Source organism: Bufo gargarizans, chromosome 5, assembly GCF_014858855.1.
Source record: "Bufo gargarizans isolate SCDJY-AF-19 chromosome 5, ASM1485885v1, whole genome shotgun sequence".
Lineage (NCBI taxonomy): Eukaryota > Metazoa > Chordata > Amphibia > Anura > Bufonidae > Bufo > Bufo gargarizans.
In genome coordinates, this window is record NC_058084.1 from 385,169,977 (window position 1) to 385,190,945 (window position 20,969).

General features: G+C 39.4%; 1 long non-coding RNA gene across 1 annotated transcript in view; it reads left to right on the forward strand.

The window, feature by feature from the left end:
- Positions 1-10,377, forward strand: part of LOC122939630 — a 29,479-nt gene extending 19,102 nt beyond the window's left edge. Inside the window, exon 3 of the long non-coding RNA XR_006390127.1 lies at positions 10,273-10,377. This is a non-coding gene — a long non-coding RNA (uncharacterized LOC122939630). The remainder of the gene's footprint in view (positions 1-10,272) is intronic.
- The last annotated feature ends 10,592 nt before the right edge of the window (positions 10,378-20,969 follow it).

Consider the following 20,969-nt stretch of genomic DNA (forward strand, 5'->3'; position numbering starts at 1 on the left):
ACATCCAATTTCCTGGAGATCCATGTTATCAAGCTAGCCCTACTCCATTTTGCTCCCCTAATTCTAGGGAAGGCAGTGGAAATTCAAAACTACAGCGTGACGGCTGTCCTTTACATCAACAAGCAGGGAGGCAGTCGATCAAAAAATCTCCTCAGAGAGATAGGTTTGATCTTGGATTAGGCAGAGAGGAACCTCACCCATCTTACGGCAGTCCATATTTAAGGATCTCTCAATATGATCGCCAGAGCAGAGGACTCCCCACAGGAGAGTGGGCTCTCCACCCGGACATATTCAAAGAAATTACGCTCAGGTGGGGGTGCCAGAGATAGATCTCATGGCCACAAGGTTTAGCACCAAGTTGGAGAGATTCTGCTCCCTTTACAGGGAGGACAATCCGGTGGCAATAGATGCCCTGTCAATCCTGTGGGGGTTCAGGCTGGCTTACATCTTCCCTCCAATTCCCTTGATTCCGAGGGTATTGATGAAGATAAGGCAAGACCAAGCATCTGTCATAGCCATAATCCCGTTTTGGCCCAAAAGAGCTTGGTTCACCTAACTCGTGCAGATGAGTCAGGGACAATTCTGGAGGCTTCCCCCAGAGCATGCACTAGTGTCGAGGGACACTCACAGCTGACAAAAGCTTCAAATGTTCAACCTGACAGCCTGTAGATTGACCAGTCCCTTCCTCAGTTAGAAGGGCTCTCTAGTGCGGTCTTGAGAACTATGTCCCACACCAGGGCAGACTTTACTAACCAAGCTTATGCGAGAATCTGGAGAATATTTCAAAGCTGGTGTACAAGGAAGCAAGTGTCTAGTACGGAGCCATCGGTTTTCACCGTTTTAAACTTCTTACAAGATGGGCTGAATAAGAAGCTATCCCCTTCCACCCTGAGGGTACAGACGTCAGCTATTTTGGCCTATCTCCATAGGTCCCTTGCTCAAGACCCGCTTATCAAAAGATTCCTGAGGGGAGCCTCAAGATTAAGACCTACCATTATTCAACCAGTTCCAACATGGGATCTCTCGGTTGTGCTCAAGGGGCTATCATCTCCCCCTTTGAGCCTATGGAGGAAATGGACATGAAGTATATTACGACCAAAGTAACTTTCCTTCTGGCGATTACATAATCGAAAAGGATTGGGGAGCTCCAAGCTTTGTCAGCTTACGAGCCATATACCAAATTTCTACCGGACCGAGTGCTCTTAAGACTCTTACCATCCTTAAGGTACTAACATTCCACAACATTAATCAAGTTATTTCTCTACCGGTTTTACTTCCCCATGCGCCCTCCGAAGAAAATAGAGGCCTGCATTGCCTCGATATTTTGAGATGTCTCCGGATCTACCTAGATAGATCTAAGGAATTCAGGAAAGATGAAAATCTTCTTATTCTCTTTGCAGGGGCCCAGAAGGACCACAAAGCCTCCAGGCCTTCCATCAGTTGATGGGTTAAGGAAGCCATTCAAGAATCTATGGTTTCTCAGAATCTAGAGCCTCCTGAGTTCGTAAGAGAACACTCGACCAGGTCTGTGTCTACCTCCTTTGCGGAAAGAAATTTAGTTCCTCTGGAACATATTTGCAAATCTGCTTCATGGAGTTCCCACTCCACTTTCATCACCCACTACAGACTTGACTCCAGAGTGGCCGATTACTCTTCCTTTGGGCATTCAGTGTTATCCACTGCCGGGCATGAGGGTCCTCCCTTATAGGGTTTCTACTTGCCAAATCCCCATCTGTGCTGATGGTTAGGATGTAAGGGAAGCGTTAATTTCTAACGATAATTTGTTTTCCCTTAGTCCTAACAGCAGCACACAAATATCCCTCCCTAAAGTTATAAATACTGTATTTATGTTTTTTTACTTTATTCTTGTACATTACACAAGGGGCTCAGGGTGATCCCCTGCTTTATAGGGGTTATGTGGGTGTGGTTTTCACGTTTATTCAATTTATTATTCAACATCGGTCCTACCAGTTCACGGGGGGTGGAATACCCCATCTGTGCTGCTGTTAGGACTAAAGGAAAACAAATTATCGTTAGAAATTATTGATTCTGTAGCACCTTGGTGATCATGTAAGCGATCATGTGATATCACGGGGCGGAGTTTGGGTTACTTCCCCAATACCAATGTCCAGATCGGCACCATGTGATCAGGTGGGATAAGCCCATTGGATATCTGTTGGGTGTGGATTGATTGAGTGAGGTATATATAGGTAAGTTTAGGACATGGCAAGAAACGCCCCCCCCCCCCCCCCCTCCGGAAGAAGCGCACCTTGCGAAACGTATGTCAGGCTTTCTGCTCTCCCCAAAATGGTTGGTATTCATTATTACAGGTATTTTGCCTCTTGTAATTATACTCAGGGTGTGGTTGGTTGTCAGCTGTGTTGGGTGTCGGTCATGCCACCACATATACCTTGCTATACCCAGTTTTTCACACAGTGAATTTTCCTGTTCACATTGAGTTGCAAAGGGAAATTTTTCCTGGGATAAGGGATGATTGTGGTAGATGATTTATGTTTATTGTCGCCCCACTATCAATACCTGGTATCCCCACACTACTGTTATTGTATTTTATCTCATTGATAAGTACTTTCTGTGTAGGATTAACTGGTGATACAATATGTCTCAAGTTATGGTTATATATCCATGAAATATTTATTACCACATATTACTTCTGCTTTGGGGTTTACCTGTTTTCTCTACTATTCAACTCTCCCTGCATTTTTTACTCATTGTTGTATTGACTAATAAAGATGTTATTTTTGTATTTATCTATGTGTGATTTTGATTACTTTTATTTTTCATTCATAACAACCTGTACAATAAAACAAATATTATTTATTCCACATGTGAATATCATTTAAAAAAGACACAATGCCAAAATTGGTATTTCTTGTTTATTCCCAAACTCCAAAAACAGTAATAAAAATAGATCAAAAGCTGCTTGTTCCCTAAAATGACACAGCAAAAACAAAAAAGTCTCAAAAAACAAGACCTCACACAGCTCCATTGAAAATATTATTAAAAATATCATGGGGTTTTGAGTGCAATGACACAAAAATTGAATACTTTGCAAAAATAAAGAGTTTTTATTGGACAAAAGTAGGAAAAACATGAAAAATTTTAATGCTATATCATACATTATATGTACCCCAAAATGGTGCTATTTAAATATAAAACTTTTCCCACAAAAAAAGGAGCCTTCATACAACTATATGATAAGTCGAAAAAAAAACATTATTGTTTTTGAAATGCTGACATAAAAAAAAAAAATCCAAGCTGCAGGGATTGTCGGTCCTCAAAGCTCCTACATGTGTTCAAATAATAAAAGAGTTAATGCCTTACCACTCTTAGCTCTGCCACTCTGGTCCTCACTTTGTTAAGGGGTTGTGTCATCTCATACATTGGAGTTTTACTGCTAGTATATGCCCTCAATGTCTGATAGATGCGGGTCCCATCCTTTGAACCCACACCTACAGTACAGACCAAAAGTTTGGACACACCTTCTCATTCAAAGAGTTTTCTTTATTTTCATGACTATGAAAATTGTAGATTCACACTGAAGGCATCAAAACTATGAATTAACACATGTGGAATTATATACATAACAAAAAAGTGTGAAACAACTGAAAATAAGTCATATTCTAGGTTCTTCAAAGTAGTGACCGTTTGCTTTGATTACTGCTTTGCACACTCTTGGCATTCTCTTGATGAGCTTCAAGAGGTAGTCACCTGAAATGGTCTTCCAACAGTCTTGAAGGAGTTCCCAGAGATGCTTAGCACTTGTTGGCCCTTTTGCCTTCACTCTGCGGTCCAGCTCACCCCAAACCATCTCAATTGGGTTCAGGTCCGGTTGTGGAGGCCAGGTCATCTGGCGCAGCACCCCATCACTATCCTTCATGGTCAAATAGCCCTTACACAGCCTGGAGGTGTGTTTGGGGTCATTGCCCTGTTGAAAAATAAATGATGGTCCAACTAAACCCAAACTGGATGGAATAGCATGCCGCTGCAAGATGCTGTGGTAGCCATGCTGGTTCAGTATGTCTTCAACTTTGAACACATTAATATTCTGTTTTGAATGAGCAATGGACAGGTAAAGTGCATGACAGGCAAGTAGTGTCTAACAAGGTAGAGATACATATTGTCATATAGAGTCTAAATAAATAGCGTGCACAATATTCATGGATACTGCATATAGTGCCCAGATAAAATGTGCATACACCGCCTATCTGGTCCAAGGATCACATTTTCAGATTGAACTGCTGCAGGGGCTGCAGTAAAACACACAGCCCCACATTTACTAACGTGAGTGCACCTACATTTTGGTGTAAGTTGTGCAAAAATGCAGTACTACTTGGCAGAATACAATGGGTTATTCCCATCTCAGCCATGAAATACCAAGATGGGACAACCCCTTTAAGGTTATGTGCTCCCCGTTCTGAGTTTTGCAAATCTTTATTATATTTGCTCAGTAGCCTCTCTGTAAAGGAAAACTTGGTACAACCGATTTTAGTACTGTGTAATGTATCCATAGGGGAGCTGTATAGGACTAAACATGGTGTCAATCATGTGTTCCGCTTTAGTGTCATGTGACTTCTGACATCCAGTTAACTGCCTAGATATCTAACTGGTGAATAGTAGTAAATTGAGAAACAGAGCATATACACTATATACAGTATTACTACAAGCATAATTTATGTCAGTGTCTGTGCAGAAGCAGATCTAACATTGTTTTCTGTGTGTGTTGTGTTTGTTTTTACACTTCACTTTATTAACAACATGACATTACCTAGAGACATGCAGCCATTTTATAAATCACCTCAAGACAGGTGACCATGTGAAAGCACAAAGTGATGTACAGTCATTTTTGTAATAACCACAGTACAAAAATAAAATCATTATTGCTCCAATAGTCCTATTTAGTTATGTGTCCTTTGTGTTCAGACACCACATATATGTCAGGCAATACTGCTGCTTACTGAATGTCAGGTGTCACATGATTGGATGGTTGTCACATGACTGATGCCATATTTCAGTTAAGCCATAGATAGATACAGGACTGATCTATGGGCCGCTGCTGTGCATATATGGCTCAACTGCCTAATATAAGAAAAAGTATGTATGCATAATTTTAAATACATGTATATTATAAAATTCCATGATTTCATATTATATAAACACATAAATTTAATCGGAATAACCGGATGAAACATAGTGACAATCCACTACCTTAAAGCTGCAATTCAGTAGATGAATAAAGCAGTTTGGCTTGGGTAACACTGATAAGACGTATCCATTATAATTGATGATCACTGACTAAACTTTTACTAGCAGACTTAACTTTTTACATGTTAGTACTTCCTAATGTCAAAAACATTTCACTCTTGCACTTTTGCTTTGTGTAATGCAAAGCCATTTCATGATTATTCACGGACAAGTCCAAACGTATGTCATTGACTATGAGTCACTGGTAAAGTGACAAGTCCCCTGCATGATTTCACCATTACCTGGTTTCTCTGAAGGGAGCTTTGGGAACTCCTGTCTAAAACACATTTCCACTCTAAAGCTTGCCCAGATTTTCGAGGCTGTGATGAATATTTTCTGTTGCCCACCCATATGTTAATGTCTTGTTGCTCTGTGACAATTTCAGTGATGTCAGCCTGCAAACTGTTTTCCTCTTTGATGGCACCGAGTTACCAATACAAATTTCTCTAAAACATTAAAATTAAATGTTTGTTTAGTCCCTAATTATTTTGGAGCGTGACAGAAGCCAGTGCCCATAAAATATGTTGACACAAAGGGAGACGGTTAAAAAAAATGAAAAAAATTTGAAAAGTTAAACCCGCTGCTTAAGCCAGAGCAGGCTTCTGATGTAATGCATTGAGCACCTGACAGAATGTTGGCTACAGTAAGAGCTGGCTCCGTTCACATGACAGGATGGCTGGCAATTCTTAACACTGCGAGCAGGATGTACTAATATTTACAGGAAAAGACGGTCTCTGGCTTTGCTGAAATAACATCACTTTCCTAGTTTGACTGCTTCTGCATGGCAGACTTTTAACAAACAGCTACCAGGGGAGGAGAGAAACGATTGAGCTTTCATCAAACACTAATGTTTGCCTTCAATTTTGTGAAAAAGTCAAAATTATATTACACAGGCTTAAGAAAGCAAAGTAAAAAAATAATGACATCATGGTGATGGAATATTCGTATGAAATACTACATGCAAAACTAGTAAAAAGGAGGTAGAAAACAAAATGGGCCCTTTTCTGGCCTTAATAACCTTAATATCTTTTATAAGTGTATTTTTAAGAGCTTTACAAGTGAAACTGTTAAGTGTTTTATTTGAGTCTGCTAAGTTATCAGTTCTCAAGGTTTTATAGGCAAAGTTAGCAAATAAGAGTAAGTGTTAGAGTATATGGACAGATGACGTTTTGTTTGGAGGAAACAGAATATTAAAGGTTTAATACCTAGGAATAATATTTTTGTTTCCTTTATAAGACCAAAAGAAAAAGTTCAAGTTTTACTTTACTCACTCGGCTTTTTCTGTAGCTCCCACAGACATTAATGGAGAAGGCCATGCACAAAAGAGCATACCTCTTAATTAAAGTACAGTGGGATGCGAAAATTTGGGCAACCTTGTTAATCGTCATGATTTTTCTCTATAAATCGTTGGTTCTTACGATAAAAAATGTCAGTTAAATATATCATATAGGAGACACACACAGTGATATTTGAGAAGTGAAATGAAGTTTATTGAATTTACAGAAAGTGTGCTATAATTGTCTAAACAAAATTAGGCAGGTGCATAAATTTGGGCACCACAAAAAAGAAATGAAATCAATATTTAGTAGATCCTCCTTTTGCAGAAATTACAGCCTCTAAACGCTTCCTGTAGGTTCCAATGAGAGTCTGGATTCTGGTTGAAGGTATTTTGGACCATTCCTCTTTACAAAACATCTTTAGTTCAATCAGGTTTGATGGCTTCCAAGCATGGACAGCTCTCTTTAAGTCACACCACAGATTTTCAATTATATTCAGGTCTGGGGACTGAGATGGCCATTCCAGAACGTTGTACTTGTTCCTCTGATAAATGCCTTAGTGGATTTTGAGCAGTGTTTAGGGTCGTTGTCTTGTTGAAAGATCCAGCCCCGGCGCAGCTTCAGCTTCGTCACTGATTCCTGGACATTGGTCTCCAGAATCTGCTAATACTGAGTGGAATCCATGCGTCCCTCAACTTTGACAAGATTCCGAGTCCCTGCACTGGCCACACAGCCCCACAGCATGATGGAACCACCACCATATTTTACTGTAGGTAGCAGGTGTTTTTCTTGGAATGCTGTGTTCTTTTTCCTCAATGCATAACGCCCCTTGTTATGGCCAAATAACTCAATTTTAGTTTCATCAGTCCACAGCACCTTATTCCAAAATGAAGCTGGCTTGTCCAAATGTGCTTTAGCCTACCTCAAGCGGCACTTTTTGTGCTGTGGGCGGAGAAAAGGCTTCCTCTGCATCACTCTCGCATACAGCATCTCCTTGTGTAAAGTGCACCAAATGGTTGAACGATGCACAGTGACTCCATCTGCAGCAAGATGATGTTGTAGGTCTTTGGTGCTGGTCTGTGGGTTGACTCTGACCGTTCTCACCATTCGTCGCTTCTGTCTATCTGAGATTTTTCTTGGTCTGCCACTTCGAGCCTTAACTTGAACTGAGCCTGTGGTCTTCCATATCCTCAATATGTTCCTAACTGTGGAAACAGACAGCTGAAATCTCTGAGACAGCTTTCTGTATCCTTCCCCTAAACCATGCTGGTGAACAATCTTTGTTCAGGTCTTCAGGTCATTTGAGAGTTGTTTTGAGACCCCCATGTTGCTACTCTTCAGAGAAAATTAAAAGAGGAGGGAAACTTACAATTGACCCCCTTAAATACTCTTTCTCATTATTGGAGTTACCTGTGTATGTAGGTCAGGGGTCACTGAGCTTACCAAGCCAATTTGAGTTCCAATAATTAGTTCTAAAGGGTTTGGAATCAATAAAATGACAACAGTGCCCAAATTTATGCACCTGCCTAATTTTGTTTAAACAATTATAGCACAATTTCTGTAAATCAAATAAACTTCATTTCACTTCTCAAATATCACTGTGTGTGTCTCCTATATGATATATTTAACTGACATTTTTTATCGTAACAACCAACGATTTATACAGGAAAATCATGACGATTAACAAGGTTGCCCAAACTTTCGCATCCCACTGTATATGGAGATTTTGGTGGTTGGGAATCAGCAAAGAGACTCTCCTGTTCTCTAGATGGTGAGTGTCCAAGATGAGCGACCTGATCATAGTAATATACTTTGTAAGGCTGAAAAAGACATCCATGCATCCTGTTATCCTGCAAAAACAGGCAATCTAATCAAACCCAAAACCAATCAAGTCATCAAAATAACTAGATCAACAACTTCTCCAGAAATCTAGTAACTATCGCCTGTAATATTATTACACTCCAGAAATACATCCAGGCTTCTCTTAAACTCTTTTACTGAGTTCACCATCACCACCTCTACCAGCGGAGAGTTCCATAGTCTCACTGCTCTTACCGTAAAGAATCCTCTTCTATGTTTGTGTACAAACCTTCTTCCCTCCAGACGCAGAGGATGTCCCCTTGTCACAGTCCTGGGCATAAATAGATCATTGGAGAGATCTCTGTACTGACCCCTGATCCTATAAGGCATTTATAGTATTTCCTGTGTATATCACAACTGCCTTAGATAGAAATACCCCATTAAGATACAGTGATACTTTTTTCTGTTCTTTTCTGTAATAGAATGCTTGTCCACCAATATCCTAGGTATGCTTTTTTATTAAAATTTCCAAGAAAAAATTAGATATATATAATAGTATAAGTGTCCGTAGAAGTGAGTATTAGCCTAGAGGTTGGACCCTTTTAAAATGTAGCTTTTATTAGTTCAATTAAAAAAAGCAAAATATAACACCCCATGATAACATCCACATTTTTTGCTTTTTTTAATTGAACTAATAAAAGCTACATTTTAAAAGGGTCCAACCTCTATGCTTTTTTATCACTAGGATATGATCTGATACTCAAAATTTTTGATTTGTCAGTGTGATAAATGCACCTGTACAGGCTTTAGTAGTGGGATCCTCAGCGGGATCCTCAGCCTCCGCATGGCCGCGCCGGGAGAGACACACTGCTGAGCCACACTCCTTAGTAACACATATTCTTAGTAACAGGATGCAATTCATTTGTTCATACCTACAGCCATTACAGTCAAGAGCTTTGAGCACGGTCAGTGTTAACCATCCAATTTTGGGTATATGATAATTTTACATTTACAGGTGAAACTCGAAAAATTTGAATATCGTGCAAAATTCATTTATTTCAGTAATGCATCTTGAAAGGTGAAACTAAGATATGAGATAGACTCATTACATGCAAAGTGAGATATTTCAAGCCTTTATTTGTTATAATTTGGATGATTATGGCTTACAGTTTATGAAACCACAAAGTCACAATTTTGAGGTCCCCTTTGCTCAGGGGGTATGGAGTAATTAGCTGACTAGAGTGTGACACTTTGAGCCTAGAATATTGAACCTTTTTACAAAATTAAAATTTTAAGCTGCATTAATGCAATTCCTTTTAATTTGTATTACTGAAATAAATGGACTTTTGCATGATATTCTAATTTTTCACCTGTATATTTATTTTATTGTCTGTTGCTTATATAGTGCCAACATACTGTGCTGCACTGTACTAATATTGAGATTACTTACATTGGTCCGTGCCACCATGAGGCTAACAATCTACATTGTTGATGCTAGAAAAGCTAGAAGCACATAGGGCCACACCGTAGCTCAATATCAGCACAGCAGAGAAAGAGGCTAGGTGGTAGGGCATCTGCTCACCTATAGCAGTTGTACTAAACAGGTATAACGCTAAGGTTGAGTAGGAATGGAAAACTCAGATAGCTGCAGGCGCTCCAAACCATGTCTGGTGGCAGGCATTGCCATAGGATACAGGCAAGGAGGAGAAAAACCTGGAGACAGGGCACTAGCTGGAGAAGATGGACATCATTATAAGGTCTGATGAAGTCAATGATGCAGTGATGAACCGAGCGATCTAATAAAGTGACCCTATTTTGACCACATTGATGTCCCTGTTCTCCATCTAGCGCCCAGTCTCGAAGTTTTCTACATTCAAACACACTAGGGACAATTTCAGTGGCGGCCAATGAATTTATCATTATGTTTTTACAGAGATGGAGGAAACCCAGAATAACCCACACAGGAAGAACATACACATTCCGTGCAGATGGTGTCTTCATTCGAATTGGACCACAGGACCGCAGTGATATAAGGCAGCAGACTAATCTCTAAGTTTGGGATTTTAGGGAACCTGTCCCCTCTTCTGACATGCCCGTTTTAGTAAATAATTATATTTTCCATGAAATAACTATTCTGTAGCATCTTTTTTTAGAACTCTGTGTTTCGTCATTCCTCTATTATACCTTCTAGGAATATCGGAATAATTTGACAACTGTTACCAGCTGAGGGGTGTCCCTACACAGTTTTACACTCCCCACTCAGTGCTGACTATGCCACACTCTGTAGGTACACAGCCCATTGACAAGGGGGATGGTAATGCTTAGCTGTCAATTCATAATGCCATACTTCAATATCTAGGAGGAGCAGCACAATGTAACGTTATGAGAAAATTTGCACATTGGCACTGTTCAGGGGTGAGAATATTTTTGCAAAATAATCAGGGTGAATGTTTTATTGTAACCAGTGCATATGAACAGAACTCCTATAGCAAGACACTACTTGGGGACCAATGGCGTAGGGTAACCAATTAGCCCCTTATGATGCTGAGAATAAACTGCTGCTACAAATTCTAATTTCAACAGATTTATAGCTTCTAGTATAAAGATCTGGTTGAAACATGTATCATCTTGAACTAATAGTAAGAGTAAACAGGAAGAAAAAAATAATATCTTGCAGAGAAGAGTGTATCATATCAGTCAAAATTCATGTGTCGTTCCAAAGAACACACCTGTTGACAATGGCAATCACAGAACCTTTCCAATTAGACATGTGTTACTTGATCTGGCTGATGTTGAAGTTTGGCTAAAATTCATGAATCTGCAAAATAATTTGCTAACTGTTAATGACTCAAAGTTTTGGAAGCAACATCAATACGGATAAGCATTCCAAGCATAGTCCAATGAGCATGTGTAATGGAAATTGGTGTCTCTGTATAACCCTAGCCTTCATCTTTTGTATTTGTTGCTATTATAATTGCTTGTTTCTGCCACTACTAGCATACTTCTCTATGGAGACAACATCAGCCATCAACATAAATATGGCTCAAGTAGTGTGTGTCGGCTTTTCTTATGAATGGTTTGCACTAAGCTTTATTTATACAGTTTAAATTATCTGTTCAAATAGTTCAGAAATTTTTCATCAGGTTTTAGTTGATGCTGCTTAGTCTTCTATATAACTTCTACTTTGCTTGTACCTGATATATTAGGATGAAGGGTACCACATTGCTATGGGGCAATGAATGCAAACTTACCCTTGATATATTACCTTCCAAAAACTTCCTGGCCTCTGTGTTCATGTCAGGGTTTCTTAAAGAAGCACTCCCACAAAGAATTTTTATTCTCTAACCTGTTAGGCAGCTACAGTACATGATGTAAACTGTAGTGAGGGTAATCTTCCTAACAGAGACTGTATTTTTGAGTTATAACCTCTGCTATGCTCCTAAACTGTTTCATGTGACCAACACTCTCGCTCGCCAAATAACACAGCATCTTATGTGTAGACAGGAATACAGTTTATCTATGTATTCTTATGGGAGCCTCAATGTCAGTCTCATAGGAATAAATAAAGAAGAATCTGACTTCTACCTGTCCTATGTCAGTTGGAGAGGCAGAGTGTTGGTCACATGACACAGCTAAGGATCAGAAGGGAGGTTATACCAGCCTCTGGTAAAAAGATTACCTTCAGTGCAACTTGCATCATGAACCTTTTAATGGGCCAGAGGATACAGATTTTTGTGGGAGTGCTTCTTTAACCCCTTCACGCATTTTCACGTACATGTACGTGAGGGAATTTGGCTTCTTTCTGCACCCTTACATGCATGTACGTGATGTGATTGGGTCGGTGCAGGAGCTTCCCCTGCCCGATTCGCAGCATGGGCCTGGCTGTTACTGATAGCCGGGCCCCTGTTGAATCCACCGGCATCGCTGTATGCGGTGATGCCGGCGGATTAACCCTTTCACATGCCACAGTCAGTGCTGACCGCGGCACGTGCAGGGGTTTAAAGAGGGAGGGGGCTTCCTCTGATTCCATAGCCCCCACCCGCGCTATGCTGACAGGGGGCCAATGGTTGCCATCGCAGCCCCAATGCTTTCCACAGGCATCGGACCCTGGCAGCTACGAAAGCCCAGGAGATCCAGCCTGAGGGCTTGGTCATCTAGGCAACTGTCAGCGTCTTACTGTGTACGACGCTGACAGTTCAATTCAGTACAATGCATAATGTATTGTACTGAATTGAAAACAGGGATCAAACCCTGAAAAGGGGAAGTCCCACAGAGGGACAAATATAATGTTTTTTTTATAATAAAAAAATTAAAGTTTCAGGTAAAAAAAAGTGTCATTTTCCCAAAATAAAGTTAAAAAAATTGTAAAAAATAGGGAAAATAAGTAAAGTAGACATATTAGGTATTGCCACGTCCATATCGATCAGCTCTAAATATCCCATGACCTAACCCCTCAGGTGAACACCATAAAAAAATAAAAAATAAAACCTGTGCTAAAAAAAAAATATTTTTTTGTCACCAAACATCACTAAAAGTGCAACACTAAGCGATCAAAAAGACGTATGCCCCCCAGAATAGTACCAATCTAACCGTCACAAGATAATCGCCCAAAAAATTAAAAAAACTATGGCTCTCAGACTATGGAGTCACTAAAACATGATTTTTTTGTTTCAAAAATGCTTTTATTGTGTAAAACTTAAATAAATATCACATGATATAACCCCTCAGGTGAACACAGTAAAAAAAAAAAAAAAAAAAAAAAATGTAATACCAAACGATCAAAAAGTCATACGCACCCCAAAATCATACAAATCAAACCGTCATCTTATCCTGCAAAATATGAGACCCTTCCTAGTAAAATCTCCCAAAAAATAAAAAAAAACTATGGTTCTTAGACTATGGAGAAACTAAAACATGATTTTTTTGGTTTAAAAAATGGTGTTATTGTGTAAAACTTAAATAAATAAAAAACATATATATGCAAATTAGGTATTGCTGCATCCGTAAGAACATGCTTCATAAAAATATCACATGACCTAACCCCTCAGATGAACACCATAAAAAAAAAATTGTAAAAAAAATCAATTTTTTGTTACCTTACATCACAAAAAGTGTAATACCAAGCAATCAAAAAGTCAAATGCACCCTAAAATAGTACCAAACAGTCATCTAATACCAAAAAAAATTAGCCCCTACATAAGACATTCACCCCCAAAAAAACAAAAAAAACTATGGCTTTCAGAATATGGAGACACCCAAAAATATTTTTTTTTTCAAAAATGCTTTATTATGTAAAACTGAAACAAACAACCATAGTCATATTTGCTATTGTTGAGTCTGTAACAACCTGCTCTATAAAAATACCACATGATCTAACCTGTCAGATGAACATTGTAAATAACAAAAAATAAAAACGGCGCCAAAACATCTATTTTTGTTATCTTGCCTCACAAAAAGTGTAATATAGAGCAACTAAAAATCATATGTACCCTAAAATAGTACCAACAAAACTGCCACCTTATCACGTAGTTTCCAAAATGTTTTTTTTTTTTTGGAGTTTCTATTCTAGGGGTGCATCATGGGGTTTTCAAATGTGACATGGCAACTTAAAATTATCCCAGTGAAATCTGCCTTCCAAAAACCATATGGCGTTCCTTTCCTTCTACACCATGCCTTGTGCCTGTACAGCAGTTTATGACCACATATGGCGTTTTTCTGTAATCTACAGAAACAGGGTAATAAATATTGAGTTTTGTTTGGCTGTTAACCCTTGCTTTGTTAGCAGGAAAAAAATTGATTAAAATGAAAATTCTGCCCAAAAAGTGAAATTCTGAAATTTCATCTACATTTTCCTTTAATTCTTGTGGAACACCTGAAGGGTTACCAAAGTTTGTAAAATCAGTTTTGAATACCTTGAGGGGTGTAGTTTCTAAAATCGGCCGTTTCTATTATGTAACTGGTAACTGGTCCTTAAAAAGTGGGTTTTGGAATTTTCAGAAAAATTTCTAGATTTGCTTCTAAACTTCAAAGCCTTCTAACATCTCCCCCCTTCCCCCCAAAAAAATATGTAATTTACAAAATGATTTCAGGATGGCTTGGATATGTAAAAGTGTTTTGAAGTTATCACCACATAAAGTGATACATGTCAGATTTGCAAAAAATGGCCTGGTCCTTAAAGCGGTTGTCCGGGTTCAGAGCTGAACATACCTCCATTTTCACCCAGGCAGCCCCCCTGCGCTAAATCACACAGGGCAAAGGCATTTTCAAGAGTTCCAGTGATGTATCAGGCTCTCCATGGGTCTGTAAGGAATCCCGGTGACGTCACCGGCTCTGATGGGCGGGCTTTAGCGCTGCCCTAGCCAGTAAAATGGCTAGGGCAGTGCTAAAGCACGCCCATCAGAGTCAGTGACGTCACCAAACACACTGCCGGACGGAAGCTTCCGTCCGGCAGTGTGTTATTGTAAACAAAAGAGCCAGTGACCTGCGCGATCTAGCACACGGCAAGGGAGCGCATCGGAGCATGAGATGCTCCGATGCTAATGTGAGGGGTGCTGCCTGGGTGAAAATAAGGGTATGGCTGGGTTCAGCTCTGAACCTGGACAACCCCTTTAAGGTGAAAAATGGCAGGGTCCTGAAGGGGTTAATAGCCATAGAAGCCTGGTGAAATGGAATTAACACAGTTAGTAAACTTAGGTGTTGTAACAGTCATTGCTGCTTGTTTCAAATCTATATTCCACAAAAATATTCCACAAAATGTTCACACTGCTGACAACTAATCTCATTGAGACAACCTCTTTCTATATGACCTATTAGGTCATATAGATACCGTACAAAGGGATCACACCGGAGAGCTGCACTCTGGCTGCTTACATTTTTTTTATGGTCTTCTTTTTAACCATGAGCCAGGAGGAGCCTTTATATAAAAAAAACTTTGGGTACTCTTTGTGTATACTCTGAGACATTTAAATGTTGGCTTGTTTTGGGGCATGCAGAACAAGGACGGGGACAGGGACACCAGGCCTAGCTTATATCTTGTACATGTTTATTTTTATTTTTTTAAATTGCATTCTTTAACAATTAGACATCACCTATTTGGATGGTTAGGGATGAATGAACAGAGAAATCAAGCCTCTTCCACTTAAAGTTTGTGCTAGTTCAACCATATCAAAGCTGAAATCAAATCACCTTAAGGAAAATCCCCCAATCTATGCCGTCAAGCTTCCTTTCAAGAAAAAAAAAAGATGATTAGTACATTTGATTCCTTGTTAATAATTTTGATGCTGAATTACCCAACTGATATGTCTCCAGCCATTATTCCAGTTAGATCAGGCTGAATTATATTACAATTTGGAGAACCAGCTGGAGTACAAATGATATCCCTCATGAGAAATGATAATTTGACTGCCTTTGTGAATGTCCTAGAGTTAAGGTCAATGCTTCAGAACCATAAATCTAGCAATACCTAAAAACAATAGCACCAAAACTGATCTTTGTTAAGAAAATAATACAAAGTGCTCTTATGGAATATTTGAAAAATATATCTATTCTAAATCTATTCTATTATGGTTGACAGTATAGAAAAATACAATTATAATAAGAAAATATGTTTAGTGTCAGAAGCCAGCATATTGAAGGTGAACACAGAAAAAAGAAAGATATTATAGTTTCAGCAAATAAGGCTTATCCTTAATAAACAATTATCCAATTTTACTATATACTTTCTGTATCAATTTCACTGTCAGTCAATAGAAACCTCCAACTTATACTTCCAGAAGATAAAAATAAGTTCCAATAGTGTGAAGGACACATAGGTGCTCAACTTGAGAATTGTGCTTTAAAGGGTATATTTCAGAAGGATCAACCCTGTCAAACCAAGTATAACGCCTAGTAGGGCTGACCCTGATGCTTTGTGGCATTTAGGAAAAACTAGTGCTTTAACTGCTATGCAAATTGGTGCTTAAGTGCATTGAGGGTATGCGCTGGCCACGTGGTGCACCTTAGCTCCTCTACGTTGCTTTGCAAGACACTCTTTCCTCCAATTGATTGACAGGGCCGGGTGTTTGACTGGTCATCATGCTTGACCCTTTTATCTCTCATCTGCGCCGTTCAGTTCATCACCAGCACACATGCAGTAATACGTTTTGTTGTGGGACCAGGACAATAAGATGCACTGATTATTTTTCATTATATTATGATTAAGCCTTATTTGCTGAAACAGTAATAAAAGCAAAAAACAAGGAAAAACTAGGTCAGTGCCCCATAGAGTAGTATTGTTATGACAGCAGGTAAGGTGCAAGTGTTGATATAGAAGGTGCTCACCCCAACGCTACAGTGGCCTTTTTTCAATATTTTTGAGGCTGCAACTGGTCATCAGTGAGCTTTTGGGGAGCCAAATCACCTGCAGAAAACACATTAAAGGATGTATTCCAAGAAAGACATTGATAAAATCTGATGAGCTCTTCAAAAAGATTGCTGGATCGCTTGGGGCGAGTTTCTTCTTTATTGCAAAATGACAAGAAGGTTTGCAATCGTATTGATGAATATAAACTTGACATAGAGACCAGCCTGGCCTGAGAATGTGTTGTTACTTGCAAAAACAGAAGAAACATTTGAATCTTTAAGTTGTCCAGTGATTTATTTTAGAGCTCATCAGATTTCATTATAATTTTTTGCTTAAAATATAAAAAGGCACAAAACAATCATGTGTCATATTACATATTGATAAATGTTGTCAGATTTAGCTAGCTACACATGTATATGTCTTGCCAAATTACGACCCATTCAGATAAAAGTACATTTCTGTACACAACTCATTGCTTTGTATTAAAGAGACTTGAGTCCTTTCAACTCCGAAACACGTTTTCTACCTATAGAAGTTCCAAAGATTGTGTCTTTGCACCAATTGAAGTCGCTTTGCAGGTGGATATGAAGTGTCTTCACCCACCAACTTATTCTTGATGTAATTTTTGTGAGGGTTGGCACCCCATACAGTGAGGACCCAGACCCCAACAGCAGCACCAACTAACACTACAAAAAAGTCTCTCTATAAGTGTTGTGCTTAATGTAGCACAACAAAAAAAGGTAAGCATAACCATCTCTCCTTTAGTCTCCCAGGCAGTATATCCTTACCCTATGAGCCCTATTTAGCTGCTTGCCCTGACCTTGTTTTGTCCACTGACCACACAATTGTCCATCCTCTTGGTGCCACACATCGGTGTCTCTTGACCTGCCTGGGTCAGCTGTTGCTGAACTTAGACTACTTCAAGAGGTAATGGCCTGGTGGTACGCCTGCACCAAAGTCTGGATCCCTGTATATTGCTCAGTTCATTGAAGTCAACACAGATCCTACATTCATGGATTACTCTAAGGCAGGGGTGCACAACCTTTTCTGGGTGGAGGCCACATAGTCAGACTCAACCAATGTCAAGGGCCAAAAATAAAATAGTGTAATAATAAAATACAGTTTTTATGGCATATTGAACATATAGTATATACCAGGGATGGCCAACCTGAGACTCTCCAGCTGTTGCAAAACTACAACTCCCAGCATGCCCAGACTGCCTAGAGCTATCATCCTACAGCAGGGTGTGGTGGGAGTTGTAGTTTTACAACAGCTGGAGAGCTGCAGGTTCGCCATCCCTGGTATATACCATTAATGTCTAATTACAGTTCCAGGACGCCCATCTAATCTGAGAAGAATACATAAAAAATACATGTGAGCAGCCACAAGACTAAGAACTTCCATGTTTGTTACCAGACGGTTGAGGGCCACACAGAATGGTTTCAAGCGCTGCATGTGGCCTCTGGGCTGCAGGTTGGGCACCCCTGCTCTAAGGAAAACTCCCAGAGGTACACTTTAGAGAAGGTTGACTTACAGATAGAATGGGACCACCAATTTTAAAACTGCTTCAACTCCATAAACATTAAATAGAATGGCAGAGCTCAAGGTTTATTGTTACCCCATTCAAACTCTTTCTCCCTGCCGTCAAGCAGTGAGGAGAAACAGGGTCCTGGCACAAATGTTCCAATAAACAGTGGGGGTCCCAGTGGTGGGACCCCCAATGATCAGACATTTATCACCTATCCTGTGAATAGGTGATAAATGTCCATTGTGGGACAACCCCTTTAATGCATATTGCTTTAAAGTAAGGTGTTCAAATATAGATGTAATGTTCAAGTGCACATATTTTTGGCTATGAATGTATGTTTTTATAGTGGATAGAAAATCAAGCCTTTAAATGTGATGAAAAGCATACTCCTAGCCCAGGCGTTGATACGTAAAAAACTGATGCAATGGGTTTACGCTTTCAAAACTATGCCCTTAGGAAGTGGAAATATTTTTGTACTACTCCCATATAAACATCAAGAACATTAACTCTTTGAACGCTTTGTATTTCTTACCTTTATTATTACATTTACATTTTAAAGTAAATTTTTTATTATTTAGCAACAGTAATAATTATATGGAATTGTAACCACCTATGAAATTCTTGCTAAAACCTTTCAAAAGTGAGAGCACTGCCATATTCCAGACCACCTTGAAAATATATGAACTGCCATAGACTGCTCTTAGGCAATATGCATTTTTGATTGGGTAAGCAAGAAAAATTTAACATCTTGAATATGCTAGAATTTAAAAAAAAAAAAAAATCTTTAATCCAAAGCATACAGCTTAACATTACCGCTGTCACCGAAAAGGTATCACATGTTAAGTCATAAATCTTAACAATGCAACATGATTCATTTCCTATTTAATCAGCTAAAATACAAGGAAATCAACCTCAGTATCAGACATGTACATGAAAAGTCTCTGCTTGACACAGATAGCTTGGAATGACTCTAAAAAAAAACACAAATCAATACATAAGGGTTATAGTATATTAAAGTATAATGCACTCCTGGCAAAACAGCCATTTATCAATGCAAAATAATGGGCCACTTTCCTTGGTGGATTTGTTATGTCTTGTTCCTGATCCCTGGTGGATGGTGTAAATTGCATTTTCTCATTTGATCTATTTTTGATTACTGCAAAGAATTATATGTGTTTAAAATATACTTATACTAGAATAGGCAGCATTTAATTATAATATGTACCAACATGGAATTGTAACTACCTTACCACATCATTTACAGGTCTGTCCTGGCATCTTGTACAGGGTGGCTTTCTCATATACAAAGCTTTTGCATTCATATTTAGAATTAAAAGTGTATGCAACAGAAAAAGACTATATTTTTTTTTAAAAATGGAAACGTTTATATATCATACATTCAGATTAAAGCAAAACTAAATCAAAATATTGAACAAGAAAACTAAGAAATATAGCAAGAAATATATGAAGATACAGTATCTTCTCTTTGTGTCCCAGGAGCTCAGCCACATCCCTTCTCCTCCTTACTATCTTTGTGTCTGACTGTAAGACAACAGGCTGGAGCAACATGCCTCCTTATCCAACAACCAGTCAAAAATGGAACATATTAGCACAAGATTAAACCCTGTGTTCTCTGTAGGATTTCTGCAAGACTGTGTTAGGATCATGCAGAAAATTCTGCAGACTGACAGAAATGTGAGCAATTATATTTCTTGTTGACTTTTATCATTCATTTCTAGGTTTACAAAAACATCACACCAATTTTTTATACAATGGGGCAGATTTACTAAACCAGTAGATGGAGTAAACTTGAACAAGCTGTCTGAACATGCATCAAATTAAAGAGGTTCTCTGGGCTTTTAATATTGATGACTAGAGTTGAGCGAACACCTGGATGTTCGGGTTCGAGAAGTTCGGCCGAACATCCCGGAAATGTTCGGGTTCGGGATCCGAACCCGATCCGAACTTCGTCCCGAACCCGAACCCCATTGAAGTCAATGGGGACCCGAACTTTTCGGCACTAAAAAGGCTGTAAAACAGCCCAGGAAAGAGCTAGAGGGCTGCAAAAGGCAGCAACATGTAGGTAAATCCCCTGCAAACAAATGTGGATAGGGAAATGAATTAAAATAAAAATTAAATAAATAAAAATTAACCAAAATCAATTGGAGAGAGGTTCCATAGCAGAGAATCTGGCTTCCCGTCACCCACCACTGGAACAGTCCATTCTCAGATATTTAGGCCCCGGCACCCAGGCAGAGGAGAGAGGTCCCGTAACAGAGAATCTGTCTTCATGTCAGCAGAGAATTAGTCTGCATGTCATAGCAGAGAATGAGGCTTCACGTCAGCCACCACTGCAACAGTCCATTGGCATATATTTAGGCCCAGCACCCAGGCAGAGGAGGGAGGTCCCGTAACAGAGAATCTGTCTTCATGTCAGCAGAGAATTAGTCTGCATGTCATAGCAGAGAATGAGGCTTCACGTCAGCCACCACTGCAACAGTCCATTGGCATATATTTAGGCCCAGCACACACACAGGCAGAGGAGAGAGGTCCCGTAACAGAGAATCTGGCTTCATGTCAGCAGAGAATCAGTCTGCATGTCATAGCAGAGAATGAGGCTTCACGTCAGCCACCACTGCAACAGTCCATTGGCATATATTTAGGCCCAGCACACACACAGGCAGAGGAGAGAGGTCCCGTAACAGAGAATCTGGCTTCATGTCAGCAGAGAATCAGTCTGCATGTCATAGCAGAGAATGAG